We start from the raw sequence: 14,709 nt of genomic DNA, 5'->3' as shown, positions 1-14,709 counted from the left end.
TGGGTTTCTTTTTAGGTTGACTCATACATATTTTAATGGTGTTTAAACTTTAAAACAAAACTCTATGTACCTAAAGAAACATACAGAAGGAGAAGGGAGGCCAAATAACACCAAGGTTGTTTATAAAGTCTCAAAGTATCTATTATTTTATATTTATCTAAAATTATTCACAATATACATACACACACATACATGTATACATACATATGTGTCTTAAAGGAACTTAAACTACTCACACTGACATGATCCCCACCAAAGAACATAGATTAACAAAAACCCTAATGCCAGACACAAGAACCCTCCTTTCAAAGGATTGGTTAGAGTAGTCCAAGTAACTCCCAAGACAGTACTGATTAATGTAATGATGTAGCCCTTGGTTGCTGAACAGAGGTTGAAGGTCTATGACTCCCGCTGAAGAAACCACACACTTCGGACACACAAATTGGATGACTCGAGCTGGATCTGGCCTGAGAATCTTTTCCTGTTGTCTAGCTTCCATGATGTTGATACGCATGCTGCCAAGGGAGGGAGCAATTAGACAGTCCTACATATCTGCGAAACCTATGAGCCATGGCTACTGCCAGCATGACAAGGTACAAGAAGTCGCACTCATATGATGGTGACATCAACAACCATCTAACTGGACTTAAGATCCACTCAACAGTAAGAAAATCATGTCTGGTACTGAAAACCTAGCTGACTTCCCAGGACTAGTGAGGTCATGGACCTTAGAGAAGAATCTACTACTGTCAATATGCTAGACTAGGCTAATTCCTTGCTACATTCTAAATCTTATCTTCATACCCACAGAGGGTTAGCTACCACACCTGTCATTAAATAAGTCTCTCTTTACAGTAAGTGGAGACCACCACGAAAACCACAAGTGGACATAATTAGAGAGAGCTCAACAGTTCTGAGGAGCCCAGCCCAACAGATGCACCTACATTCCAGCTCCTACATATACATCTCAGGGAATGCCATGAATGGAATGGAGGAGATTATAAGAGCCAGAATACCAGGAAGTCTGCTGGGAAATGGTGTCTCCTAGAAATGGCTGTGTAAACGAGGCCAGAACAAGAATAATTCCAATGGCCATCTCATTGTGAATGGAGACAATTTCCCAGGGTACCACATCTAAGCAAAGAACTGCAGGCATCTATTGCCTGATAGAAGGATAATTAGTGTCTCCTAGTGATGAGCCCTCTTATTGGTTGTTTGATGTAAAGTGATCAGCCTTGAAATCCTATACACACAAACAACAAAAACAAACTAAACAGTTTATTTGTATATGAGTGAGTATAAATATACAAACATATATGTATGTAACAAATATAATCAAAGAATAATAGGCAATTAACTAGAGAGTGGGAACCCGAGAAGGGGTTGAGGGAGGGTAGCTGGGAGTGGCTGGAGGAAGGGAAAGGGGAGGAATAGTGATGTAATTCTATTTCAGTTAAAAACTTTTTTGTTAAGAAAGAAAACATGTATTCTTAGTGGGTTTGGCTTTTCATTTGGTTTCTCATACAGCGCTATCTACAGGGCAGATCTGCCACCACCAGGCTATTTACAGGAGAAACTGCTGCAGCCTTACAAGTTATAAGAATAGGCTCTAGGTTACACACCAATCTGTATACACCTGGTAAAAATGCCTCTTTCTTGAGACTGGAATGAACTCCCATTGGATGTGGGACTGTGTGCCTCATGGGACAATCAAAAACAGTTCCTTACCTTGCATCCTAGTTTGGTTTCTGTTGTAGTGATAAAATACCATGACCAAAAATGATATGGGGAAGAAAGGATTTATTTGGCTTACAGTTCATCAAAGGAAATCAAGGAGAACAGGAACTGGGATGCAGGAACTAAAGTAGAGGCCATAGAGGAACTCTGATTACTGGCTAGTTCTCCATGGCCTGCTCAGCTTGCTTTTTTGTCACCGAGGAACAGCTGCCCAGGGGTGGCATCTCCCACAATGGGCTAGGCCCTCCCATATAGGTCATGAATCTAGAAAATGTTCATATGATCTTGCATTAAAGCAATATGATTGAGACGTTTTATCAACTGAAGTTCTTTTTTCCCAGATGACTCTACATTGTGTCAATTAGAAAAAAAATAAACAAAACCCAAAAACCCAAACACCTAAGCAGCATACCATGCCATGCCACTTTATACATGCTCCAGACTGCAATACATGCTGACCAGCCACCACAAATGTATCTAAACAGAGAGCTCTGCAAAGTCAACTAAATTTCTCTGGTGCCACCAAAGTAGCCAGAGCTACTTAAAGTTAGAATTAAAAATAAAGACTTCTCCCCTCACTCACTGTGATAATCTTACTTGATTCATGAGCTCCCACCAGTTCCCAGTAGAAATGTTTTGACTATTCATAGTCTTTCTACAGATGAGACCAGTGTCCTGGGAAAAAAAAATATAAGTTTTGGTGCAGGTAGCTTAGCCTTATTGCTCAAGGTGTGGACCTTTTAGCCAATACTGCATTAGTAACATTGGGCCAAAGGAAGAATGGTGGTTATAAAAAGAGCTGCACAAGTCCCCAAGTAAGAAAACATGGTGTGACCTTCACAAAGTCAATTCATTTAAAGAATAAATATAAAGTATTAAGGCTAACTTGTTCAAAGTGTTGCCAGTAACACACATGAAGAGACTGGAGATGGTACCACCACTCACTGCTACTGTTCTGGCATGATCTATGGTCAAAGAAGGCTTTGAGAGCATCAGCAAAGATGCCAATACACTGGAAACCAGGTGAGGTATAATGTTTCTGGTGGTGCTGCAATTGCTGAACTGAAAACACAGTCTAAACCAGTGACAACCCTTGAAGAAATTGCTCAGGTTGCTGTAATTCCTGCATATGAAGAAATCAAAATGAAAACGTCATTTCTGAAGCAATTAAAAAGTTTGGAAGAAAGGGGTGTCATAGTGAGAGGTGGTGAGAAAACACTGAATGATGGATTAGAAATCATTAAAGGCATGAAGTGTGATTGATCAAGGATCAATACACCCAAAGGTCAAAATGTGAATTCTAAGATCTTGTGTTGCAAGAAAAAAGAATGTATAGTATCCAGTTCATTGTACCTCCTCTAGAAATTCCAGTGGTCCTCAGAAGACCCTAGTCATAAGCACTAGAGATGTTGATGGAGAAGCTTTAAGTGCACTACTTTTGAACAGGATAAAAGCTGGTCTACTAGAAGGGTGCTCTGACCAGCTTTTATGCATCCCAGCCTGAAGTCTGCTAATGTAGAACAGAAAATTGGTATAAAAATTATTTAAAATGCACTCAAAATCCTGGCAATGACTAAGAATGTAGGTCTTGAAGGATCTCTGGCAGTGAGAAAATTCTGCAAAGTTCCTCTGAAGTTTGTTATGTGATGGCAGAAGATACAAAGTAATCCCACACTAGTTCAGAATTACATATAATAAAGGGTTATTAATTTAGGGAAGACTTACAGATCACTATCCTAAATCACAGTCCTCTGCACAGCCAGAAGTGAGAGCTGGAAGCAAGAGAGAGAGCAATGCTTTACAGCCGCAATTATAGTATAAGAGATCATGCCCAAGTGGGCTGGTATCTTAAATGCTATTGGCTGAAGGAGCAGAAGGAGCTCCTACAGCACCTCCCCTTTTGTTTAAATAAGAGAGTTCCAAACCCAATATAAAACTATATACACTAGGAACAGATATCACTTATAAGATTAGAATTACAACCAGCATAAACAATATTAATCAAGGAACATATGCTAAATGTTTAAATAAACATTCTATCCTAAGGAGTCTAAGTCCTGTATTGGAAATGGCTTGGATAGATCCTAGGAGGATGGTAAATATGACTCCCTAATCTTGAAACTCCATAGAAAGTCTAAGAAGGGAGATAATATTACTTGAGTAGGCAGAAAATGCAATCAAGCAGCTTCCAAAATGTGCAGTAGATAACAGAGACAACTGACTGCCTGAGCAATCACCTAAAGTCTTATTTGCAATGTTGAAGCAACCAACCATTAAAGGCCACCATTTAACCCATATGAGTTTCTCGGTTAAGAATTTTTTTCTTGGTTTTTTCAAGATAGGGTTTCTCTGTAGTTGTGGAGCCTATCCTGGAACTAGGTCCTGTAGACCAGACTGGCCTCGAACTCACAGATATCTACCTACCTCTGCCTCCCAGGTGCTGGGATTAAAGGCATGCACCGCCACCACCCAACCCTCAGTTAAGAATTTTAAAAGCAAGGCTGTTAGTACCTCTGAAGATTTGCTAGTTGCTTTGGGTTCTTGTACAGCCTGGATGGCTGGTGGCCTTCATTTATAATATCTTATAATATTCTTGCCAGAAACATGAGTTTTAGGGACCACAGGAATGTTAACCTGGGTATTCCATTACTGTAATAGGTCATGGCCCAATAAATTCACTGCAATATTAGATACATATGGCCTCAGCCTTCCTTTATGACCTGGCACTATGCATTCAACCCACCTCATGCTTTGTTTTACTTGAGGTAGGGTTCCAATTCCTAGGAATTGAATATCTGCCTCTTGAAGAGGCCAATCTGGATGCCAAGATTCTGGAGTAATGATAGTTACATCTGCACCTGTGTCTAGTAATCCCTCATTTACAATGTCATTTATACACACTCTTAGCTTTGGTCTTTGATATTTATAGAAGTCTGTCAAAATATATATTTCCTAATTCCTACTAGAGTTTTTACTCATCCTCCAGGTCTATTCCATCATCTAGAACAGTATGGTTTTTTACAGTAGGCACTGGATTGTTTAATTTTCCTGGTGAGACATATTATCCACAATAACTGGGAATGACTGGGCCTTGTTTGACATCGACAACCAAGAAGTTTCCCAGTGGTATCAGGTTGCCTTGTCTGTCTCTTGTCGATCAACATTCATTAGTCCAATATCGACTTTTGCCACACCTCCTACATATACCAGAAGGCTGAGTCCTCCTATTCTTGGCATTCCTAGAGGAGGCATTATTCCTAGGAATTCCTTGTCTACAGTCCCTTTTTAGATGTCCTATTCTTCCACAATTAAGGCATTTGGCATTTTGGTGTCTTCTCATATCATTGGAAATCACTTCTCCTACCCAAGCTTCAGTACTATAGTCAAATGTTTCAACATTCATTGTATGTGAGATCCATTCATTTATGTATGTGAGATTAAGGATCTTCTTACATTCTACGTTGGCATTTTCAAGGGCCAAGGATTCAATTAGTACATGGCTAGCTTCAGGGTCTGTCACTCCTAATTGTAGAGCCTTAATTAATCTTTGTAAGAAGTCAGTAAAGGTTCTCTCTGGCCCTGTTTAACCCTAATTTACAACTCAGTCCTTTTTCCTAGTTCCTGAATTTTGTCTCACGTATTTAAAGCTGCTGTACTACATAGGGACAAGGTACATTTGTCATAGCAAGCTTGTTCCTGAGGATCAGAGTAATGACCCTCACCAAGAATTTGATCTTGTGAAGTTTCAAATGCTTTTGCTTATCCATGTTGTTCTAAAATTTTTGCCTCTTCTCTCAAATAACACTTCCAAAGCAGCTGAGGTCCATTTTCTATGACTGCTGAGATTAATTGAAGCCAATTGTGTGGCGTTGCCTTAGTGCTTGAAGACCACATTTTTCACCATCTCCTGACAAATGGTGAATGTAGCCCATAAAAAACTATTGCTTGTTTTATTTCTTTTAGATCACTCATACATATTGGTTCCCATGCATACTCTTTGTGTCAGATGGCCTTTCTGAGGAAATTACCATATATGCAGTTGAAATTCTGTGTATGTCATCCAGGGGTCTGGCATGTACTGATGAGGCTAAATCTTGTCCTTGTACCTTCTGTCCCTGATCATCAATTTCAATAAATTTCTCAATCTTTTCAAATCTTTTTACTCATGCATTTTTTAAAGTCTGAATCTCCTTTCCAGTGTTCTGTTCTAATGTCTTCACTGGGGATTCCAACTTGTTCAGTAAAGATGATGTCTCATCCTTGGACATACAACTTTTCAACAGATTCTGACAGATTCAACAGCACAAATTCTTTCAGAAAATTTTGTCAAATTGATGCTATCCTTCTCCATAGTGTTGAACCATTTTAATGAGATAATATTGAAAACAAAGCTAATTCCTAGAATCAAATAATAGGGAGGAAAATAGCATGGTAAATCTTGCACAATACCTTTCATAATATAAGGAAAATAATTATTGAACTCCTGGATGTTATCTGTCATTTTTTGTAGTTTTTCAGATCTTATCTGTAGAAAAGTAATTACAATGAATTGGAGTAGGTGTAATAATTATTATCAGCCAGTAGATGCCACAGTGGTAGCCACATGGCTGAGAGATGCTAGCAGCAGCAAACAGCACATGTTGCTTACTTAGGTACTGAAAAATATGCTTTCTTTAACAAATTAAGAAGTTATTTAGGTAATCAAATGATTCCAAAAGTTAGATCCAGGATAAAGAGGAAACCAAAGTTTTCCATCAGTGCAAGTTGTGGACCATGTGCACTGCAGGGATCGCAGGCAGCAGTGTATGGGCTGGCATGTGGGTTGTGTGTTGCGAGCCAGGGAGCGCTGAGCAGCAGCCTGTTGTGTCTGAGGGCCTGCTAAAACCAAAGGTGGGAGAGTCAGTGCCCAAGGCACCACACGGCTGGCAGACCTATCCCAAAAAGTGTGAACTGGTCCCCATGTTTGGGCACCAAATGAGGCAGAAGATACAAAATAATCCCACACTAGTTCAGAATTACGTATAATAAAGGGTTATTTATTTAAGGAAGACTTACAGATCACTATACTAAATTACAATCCTCTGCACAAACGGGAAACAGGAACAGAGTCTAGCAGCCGGAAGTGAGAGCCCGAAGCAAGAGAGAGAGTGCACGATTTACAGCTGCATTTATAGTGTAAGAGACTGCACTCAAGTGAGCTGGTATCTTAAAGGCTATTGGCTGAAGGAGTGGATGGAGGTCCCACAGCAGTTATGATGATGTTATGCTTGATGATTTTGTGAATATGGTGGGGAAGGGAATCATTGCTCTAACAAAGGTTAGAAGACCTGCTTTGCTGGATGCTACTCTGCTCACTATAATAGAAATTATAATCACAGAAGGACCTAGAATGGTCTCAATGAGTGGAATGGGAGAAGTACCAGAGTTCCAAGGACATTACTTAGGTATTATCAGTGACTATGACAGGATACTCCAGGCAGGTTCCTTATCAATAACTTCAGAGAAGTCAGTTGAAGAAAATGACTGGAGAAAAGCCTGGCAGACCCCTGTGTCTATCATTTATAGTGACATTGTCATACTTACTTTGCAATTTTGAATAAAGACATTTGCACATTCCTGATACTGGGTGCCAGAGGCATATAGCAGTGTTCTACATTCAACTTACTGAAGTGGCATTTCACTTGTATTTTAATAAATAAAGCTTGCCTGAGGATCAGAGAGTAAAACAGCCCCACTGGTAAACCTTACAGAGCAAGCAGTGGTAACACACACCTTTAATCCCAGTAGCCACACTAGTTGCCATAGAAACTGGGCAGTGCATGCCTTTAATCCCAGCCCTAGAAAGGAATATAAAATGGGAGGAAACAGCTCTCAGACACAGTCTCATCCTGAGATTCCTGGAGGCAGGGTCGCCATTTCATACTGAGGTCAAGGTAAGAGCCAGTGGCTGGCTGCTTTGCTTTTCTGATCTTCAGGTTAAGCCCCCGTTTCTATTTCTGAGCTTTTATTAATCATGCTTCAATCTGCACCAGTGAGGCATTTCTATGACTGCTTGTTCTGCTATCGTCAGGACTTTAGTGCCTGTGATCAGCATACGAGCAGTTCAGAAGCAGTCCTTCTGTGGGGAGGAAGAATAGCCCTACACAAAGTAGGATATGGGACAGCCTTTGTGTAATAACATTTATTTAAAGCTAAAACTATAAAGACTTCTAAGAAAGTTTTTAATGATGATAAAAGCAACTTGCTGAATATGTTAGTCCCACATAAATAAATGAACCCAGAAGGAATGTGCATTTATAATAATAAAAGTGAGACAATGTTTTAGGGAATAGTGAGCCATTGCTCAGGGATAGGATAGAAGCTAATGAATTCATTTTTTATAAGTCTGTACAAGAGAAACTCAGGTCTCTCCAGAAGAGAAATCGGTCAAAACAGATTTCCAATAAAGTCCTATTTCCTGTTTGCTTTCCATTAAGACCATATTACAAAGTAATCATGAATTACCCAAATTGTATGAACATCCCTTTCTAGTAACCATCTTGTTTTTTCCTTTAAACAGGACTGTTGGGATGTCTCAGAGGATAAGGAAATTTGCTACATGGGTCTGGTCATTTCTGTCCTAGCTAGGGTTTCTATTGCTGTGATGAAATACCATGACAGAAGCAACTTGGGAAGGAAAGGGTTTATTTCAGCCTACACTTCCAGGAAACAGTCCATGACTGCGGGAAGTCAGGACAGGAACCTGGAGCCGGGGCTGGTGCAGAGACCATGGAGGATGCTGCTTACTGGCTTATCCTCCATGGCTTGCTCAGGCTGCATTTTTATAGAACCCAGAACCACCAGCTCAGGGGTGGCTCCACCCACAATTGGCTGGGCCCTCTCTCATCAATCGCTAATTAAGAAAATGCCTTAGAGACCTGCCAACAATTCCATCTTAGGGAAGCATTTTTCTAATTGAGGTTTCCTCCTCTCAGATGACTTTAGCTTGTGTTAAGTTGATATAAAATCATCTAGTGTTTAAGAATTGGGTTGCATTAGCATCTTCACTTTAGAAAAGAAAATGAGCTAAAAAAATATGGATAACTTTCTGAAGGTCATCATAAATGGGCAATGCTGGGGTCTGAGCTCATGAGGAAGGAGCCTACTTTATTCACATTAAACCACAAGGGTCACAAAGTGTTTGAAGGCCAGAGGAGTTTGAATGGTTAGAGCACCTAACAGTCACAAGTCAATACTCAGTTAAAGCAAGTATGAGCCATGTTTAAGCTTGTCACCTAAACTTTATTTAGGGGCAAAAGCATAAATATTAAAGTTCTTTTTCTGTTGACAGCAGCACTTCTCATCTGGAGCCTTGCCAACAGCCAGCATCATGGTCCATTTTACAGTGGCAGCCGAAAAGCCATTGCTGCTTTGATAAGTGTGAGGTTTTCTGGCTGGCTCCTCCAGACAGCCTTGAGCACTGGACTGACCCCTCAAGTCTGAAATGCCTGGAGTCTGTAGAGCACTCAACACAGGGCTCTTTCCTGCATGTTGGCCCAGCAGCAGAGAGGGGCTGCTGTTACTCTGTTCTAGTGTGACCCTGGTGGCTGCACACTTAGCCAGGATCTCTTTACCATCCTATATTTATTTACATAATCAAATTGCATACCTATTTGTGTCATCTACATGACAGGGAATTTTGTTCATTTCTTTTGAAAGAAACTGTGTTATTGTCAAACTAATTTCATATAGCCAGAGAAAATATAATCAATAATGTATTGTACATCAATCACTCTAGTATCTCAAAACTCTATTACTCAATTTGCAAAGATGAAAGACATCCAAAGAAAATCTGGAAGTGTCTCCATGTACTGTAGAACTTGGGACTGAACTGATCATAGGGGCTACACATTCTTGTGGCTAACCTCAACCCAAACATTTCCCTGGAACACAGTCTATGGTTAAAAGTAAGTTCACCCATTCAAACAAGAGGAAAGTCATGTGTGGTACTAGAAACCTGGATAACTACCCAGAGCTGGACAAGTCATAGATCAGAGAAGAACCTGCAACTGCCATTTTACTACACCAACATAATCTCTCACTACACTATAAATATTTGTCCTTATCCTCCAGAAAAGGGTATCCTTCACCCCACATGGAGGAAACTTCTCTTTGCAACAGATGGAGACACTTACAGAAAACCACAACCAATCACAGAGCAGTTCCAATCCAAGGCTCAGAGTTCACTGCAGAAGGAGGGCAGAAACACTGTCCAAGTCAGAAGAGGATCAGAAGTTTGCCATGAGAAGTGTGTCTCCTGGTAATATCAGGGGCTACACTCACACCGACATCACGGCCTAAACATGAGCTGAACAAAACAAGAGCAATAGGCATGCTAAATTGGATTGCAGAAAGACCATGAGGCTCAGCTCTACACAAAGAGCTACATGCTTCTAAGCTGAGATAAGTAGAAAGAGTCTTCCCCAAGGATGGTCACACCAACTGGTTATCCAATGCCAAATGGTCAGCCATGAAAGCATACATAAAAGTAATATTATACAGACTAAGCATATCATATTCATGTATTTAGGTATATATTTAGCTATATATTTGTGTGCATATGTGTGTAATAACATGTAAGCACATGTATATATGTAATAACAGTTAATAAAAAAGAGGCCATGAATTTGAAATGGAGTGAAAAGTAGTACATATGAAAGGGAGTAGTACATTGGAGGGAGAAAAAGGAGGAGAGACGACAGTGTAATTACATTGTAATCTTCAAAAATAATAGAAACGATTAAAAATTAGTAAGTTCATTTTTAAATGGCTGTGTATGCAGGGTTAATGACCGCAAAGCCTCAGGGAGGCTGAGGAACTCTAGTAAAGAAAGCTAATTTGACTGATATCACTTGTGGAATGCTGTTGGGATCCAGGAGACTTCTGAAAGAAAGATCAGAAAACCAACCTCCATGGTATTTACCACTGAGACTTCAGGGGAACTGACCTGCAAATGGAATCTTCCGCCCTCCAAGTTCTCCTTTCTGCCACGTAAAACCCCAATCCCCTGTGCTCAGTGCACAATCTCCACTCTCAGGAGACTGCTGCCCTTTGATGTTCTGATTAAAGGACTACTCGGCTTCTGCAGAGGTTGGGCTCCTCTTTATTTCCGTCACCTCAATGGATCCCAATCTAACAGTATATCCTTTCCATTCTTAGAGGTATCCTTAACAAACAAAATAGTAAACTCTGTATCAGGATCTTGGTGTAGGAGGTCCTTCTATATTTGTGTTGCTTTCAATGGTTGAATAAGGAAATTGCCTTGGCCTTTTGATAGGGCAGCAGCTTAGGTAGGCAGAGTAGACAGAACAGAATGCTGGGAAGAAGGCAGTGTGGCAGACACCATTGTTTTCCTGCCTGAGACAGACGCTGGTTAGACTCATGCTGGTAAGCCACAGTCAAGTGGTAATACACATTAATGGAGATGGGTTAAACTAATATGTGAGAGTTAGCCAATAAGAGGCTAGAAATAATGGGCCAGGCAGTAATTTAATTAATACAATTTCTGTGTGGTTATTTCGGGGGTTAAGCTAGCCACGCTGCAGGATGCAGCCCGCTTCTCCTACTACAACTCTAGTAGTCTACAAAATGCCAACCCTCCCATCTGAATCATTTTTAAGACAACCCATAGAGGTGAAGAACCAGTCTGCCTCCATCTTAGGCTTAAAAGTCATCTTATAGTAAAGACAAGCAAGGCTTGTACCTGTTTATGATTAACCCTCTGCTTCTCAAGGACTGGACTGTGCCCCCCTACCCCAAGCCCCTGCCATGTAACCTCAACTATAAATGGCTCTGTACTGCCTGTTCCGGGAATGTCAATCGCATCTTCATTTCAGGAAGTTATCTATAACCATCATGCAACTCCACCTTTGTTTCAGAAGGTTATACGACCCCCGTGAATACCTTATTAAGCCCACCTGTTGTGGTTACCTTGTTTCTGCCACCTGTTCTATTCTGGTCCCATAACGCTGCCTCTTTTCTTCCATTTGGGAACCTTCTCTCCCTGAGCTCTGTACAAGACTTGTCTGTCTTCCTCCCATCTAATGCTGACCTCATAAACCCCACCTGTGGGAGAGGGGGGGAGAGCAGTCTGTGTACACAAATTTTTTTAAAAAGCTTGCTTTGATTAATTTGGCCGTCATGATTTGGATCAGAGGTCTTTCTCCTCCAGTCTCTGGGACTAACAGAATCTGATTGCTTCCATGAGAGCTAGTGGAGCTGAGTGGATGGCGGGTTGGGGCAGGGATGACAATAAATGGTCCCTAACATGACACTGGTGGAACCCTGCAGGCCAAGCCTTTCAGTACAGATATCATGGTGGGGTGAACACTTTTCCCCAGGGAGTCTACCGAGCCCTGGTGAACATCCCAGTTACCGGGGTCTGAGTAGTGTACCCATGGAGAAAAGCTTTGGGCCCTGCTCTAACTGGGTCCAGACCTTCCAGCTGGAAGGACTGTATTCAGGAAAGAATGGGGCCTTGTGGACAGCCTGGGAAAGGCAGCTGACTTTTGCCAGGAAAAAAAAAAAAGTATAGCCAAAATACACCTAAGACAGCCCGACAGCAGAAGCCAGATGGAGGCTGCATGCTGAAAGCAGTGGCCTCCTTCACGAGCAAGGCTTGTTCTGGGGTGCCTGAGAAATGTGTCCCACAGACCGGTTCTGAGCGGAGTGGCAGACTTCACAGTCAGTGGCTACAAATAGCACAGGAGGTCAGGAAAGGACACAGAAAGACAGCACGGTAGACTGATGTGGAGTCTGGCAGTCAGAAAATTTCCCAGCAAGAGCCCTCAAAATCACCTCGCTGCTCACGGGTCCTCAGATCTGTGAGGCTGATGAATGCGTTCTGCTCAGAGAAAACCCATTTGTATTATTCTATTTTTAACTCTTTCTGTCAGCTTCTCGGCTATCTATGGCCAATATTTTTGTTCTACGGGTGACCACTTCGGGTCAGACTCAGTGAACATTATTGAGCAGGACAGGAAGCTGGTTCACACCTTATGTCACTGATTCTGTGAAACATAGGTCATCTGGCCCCTCCACATGTCACAAGGAAGCTGAGCGACCTCTTTGAAAGAGCACAGCTAGCTAGAAGTGGCTCTAGGGAGAGACCCTCTGGTGTGAAGCCATTGCTAGTTCAGTCTCTTCCCTGCTTGGTTCTGGTTCTACTGTAATGTGAACATATCGCTTAACTATGGCTCCCTATACTGTTTATGACTTCATGAAACAGTACTGCAACTTCTTTCCTACATCTTTACTAAGTGTCCTATTGGACTGTGCACTCCAGCTCAGCCACTAATTAATGCTGGAACGTCAGTCAACTAGCTTAACCTTCTTGTGACCTAGAGTCTATACCCATTTTTTAAAACATTAAAAAGAAGCTGGAACTGATGACATGGCCTAAATGATCCCTAGATATCAAAGAAGGCATCACTGTCTACACTGCTCGATTGTTGATAATAATCGTCTAAAACATGAGACTGGTTGGCAGGCAGAAGACTGTGTGTGGCAATAGTAGACAGTCTCCTAAGAATACACGTGAACTTGCGGAGTATGTAGCCCTGGGGTCACATGGGGTGAACAATGTCTTACTCTCAATGAGGACAGGGAGGCACAGAGAGCTGACATGAATTGAGGGATTTAGGCCTGAAAATACGGCTCAGTGGTTGAGAGCACTGGCTGCTCTTGCAGAGGACCAGAGTTCTGATCCCAGAACCCGCACAGTGGCTCACTATCACCCGCACGGTGGCTCACTAGCACCCACATGGGCTCACTAGCCCCGCATGGGCTCACTAGCACCTACATGGGCTCACTAGCACCTGATGGTGGCTCACTAGCACCCGCGAGGTGGCTCACTAGCACTGCAGCTCTAGCTGCAGGTATCTGAGACTCTCTTCTGGCCTCGGAAGGCACTTCACACATGTGGTACACGTATAAACAATCAGGTACACATACACACACATAAATTAAAATAATGTTTAAAAATTACTAATGTAACATATACCATGAGTGGCAAACCCAAGGATTGAATTAAGTCCTACCCCAGATCACAGATTGAAAACATCATGTTCCACAGGTAACAGATTCCCCACAGGTGACCTAGTGATGATGACAGAATTGTTGGGGCCTGAACCCCAACATAAACTAACTTTTGGGGCCAGCATGGAGGTGTGGGAGTAATTGAGACACAGTTTACACAGCAATATTGGGAGTCTCCGGGCTCATTTAAATCCTGAAAGTCATCCGCGTTTATTTTTCAAACATCTTTTATCCTCCAAGGTAAACTGAGGGGGAAGTTTATTAGCATCCTGTTTCTGGGGTAGCAGGACTAAAGTCATGCCCGCAGCTCCGTCACTAGCTTGGAACTGACGCCTCTTCTCAGGCCATCTCCATAATTACAAATCAAGGAGCAGCATATCCTGAGCTCCGGAGACAGCCAGTCTGAAGATGCTTTTAGCACCTCTGTTGTTATTGTGGCTTGAGAGGTTGGCTGCTGATACAAGGCAGAAAGACGTGGCCTGTATATCGCCCCACACAGAGTGGTATAGAAAAACTGTGTCTAATAATAACATCCACTCTAGACCAAGTTCTCAGAGCATCTCTGATTGTGAAGCCCTAATAATCACCTAGTTGGCTTTTCTCTCTATTTAGAGCATCTTGCCTGGGGTATCTGTGCTCACCCACCTCAGGCCTTCCTCCTGGATTAGACTGGTCCTCCCAGAGGCATTTCTATGGTTGACATATTCATTTCAGTCATTTTTGAATTAATATATCTTCCACAAGAAGCAATTTTGACTACCTTCCCTAAAATAGTTCAGCCTTTCCTTCATGTGCTGAAGCCCTCATATTCTTTTCTCTTCAGAACACTTGTCATTCTCCAAAAGCATGTTCATAATTTATTTGATAATAACCTTAAAGTCAGAGATTTTGGTGCCT

At 41.7% G+C, this 14,709-nt stretch overlaps 1 pseudogene; it reads left to right on the top strand.

Moving 5' to 3' along the window:
• Window positions 1-570: 570 nt before the first annotated feature.
• On the top strand, window positions 571-3,241 carry LOC126499202 (60 kDa heat shock protein, mitochondrial-like; annotated as a pseudogene).
• The last annotated feature ends 11,468 nt before the right edge of the window (window positions 3,242-14,709 follow it).

The sequence above is a fragment of the Alexandromys fortis genome, unplaced genomic scaffold, assembly GCF_014885135.2.
Source record: "Alexandromys fortis isolate MF-2015 unplaced genomic scaffold, M_Fortis_MF-2015_v1.1 scaffold_15, whole genome shotgun sequence".
NCBI classification, from domain to species: domain Eukaryota; kingdom Metazoa; phylum Chordata; class Mammalia; order Rodentia; family Cricetidae; genus Alexandromys; species Alexandromys fortis.
This window is presented reverse-complemented; position numbering and strand designations above follow the sequence as displayed.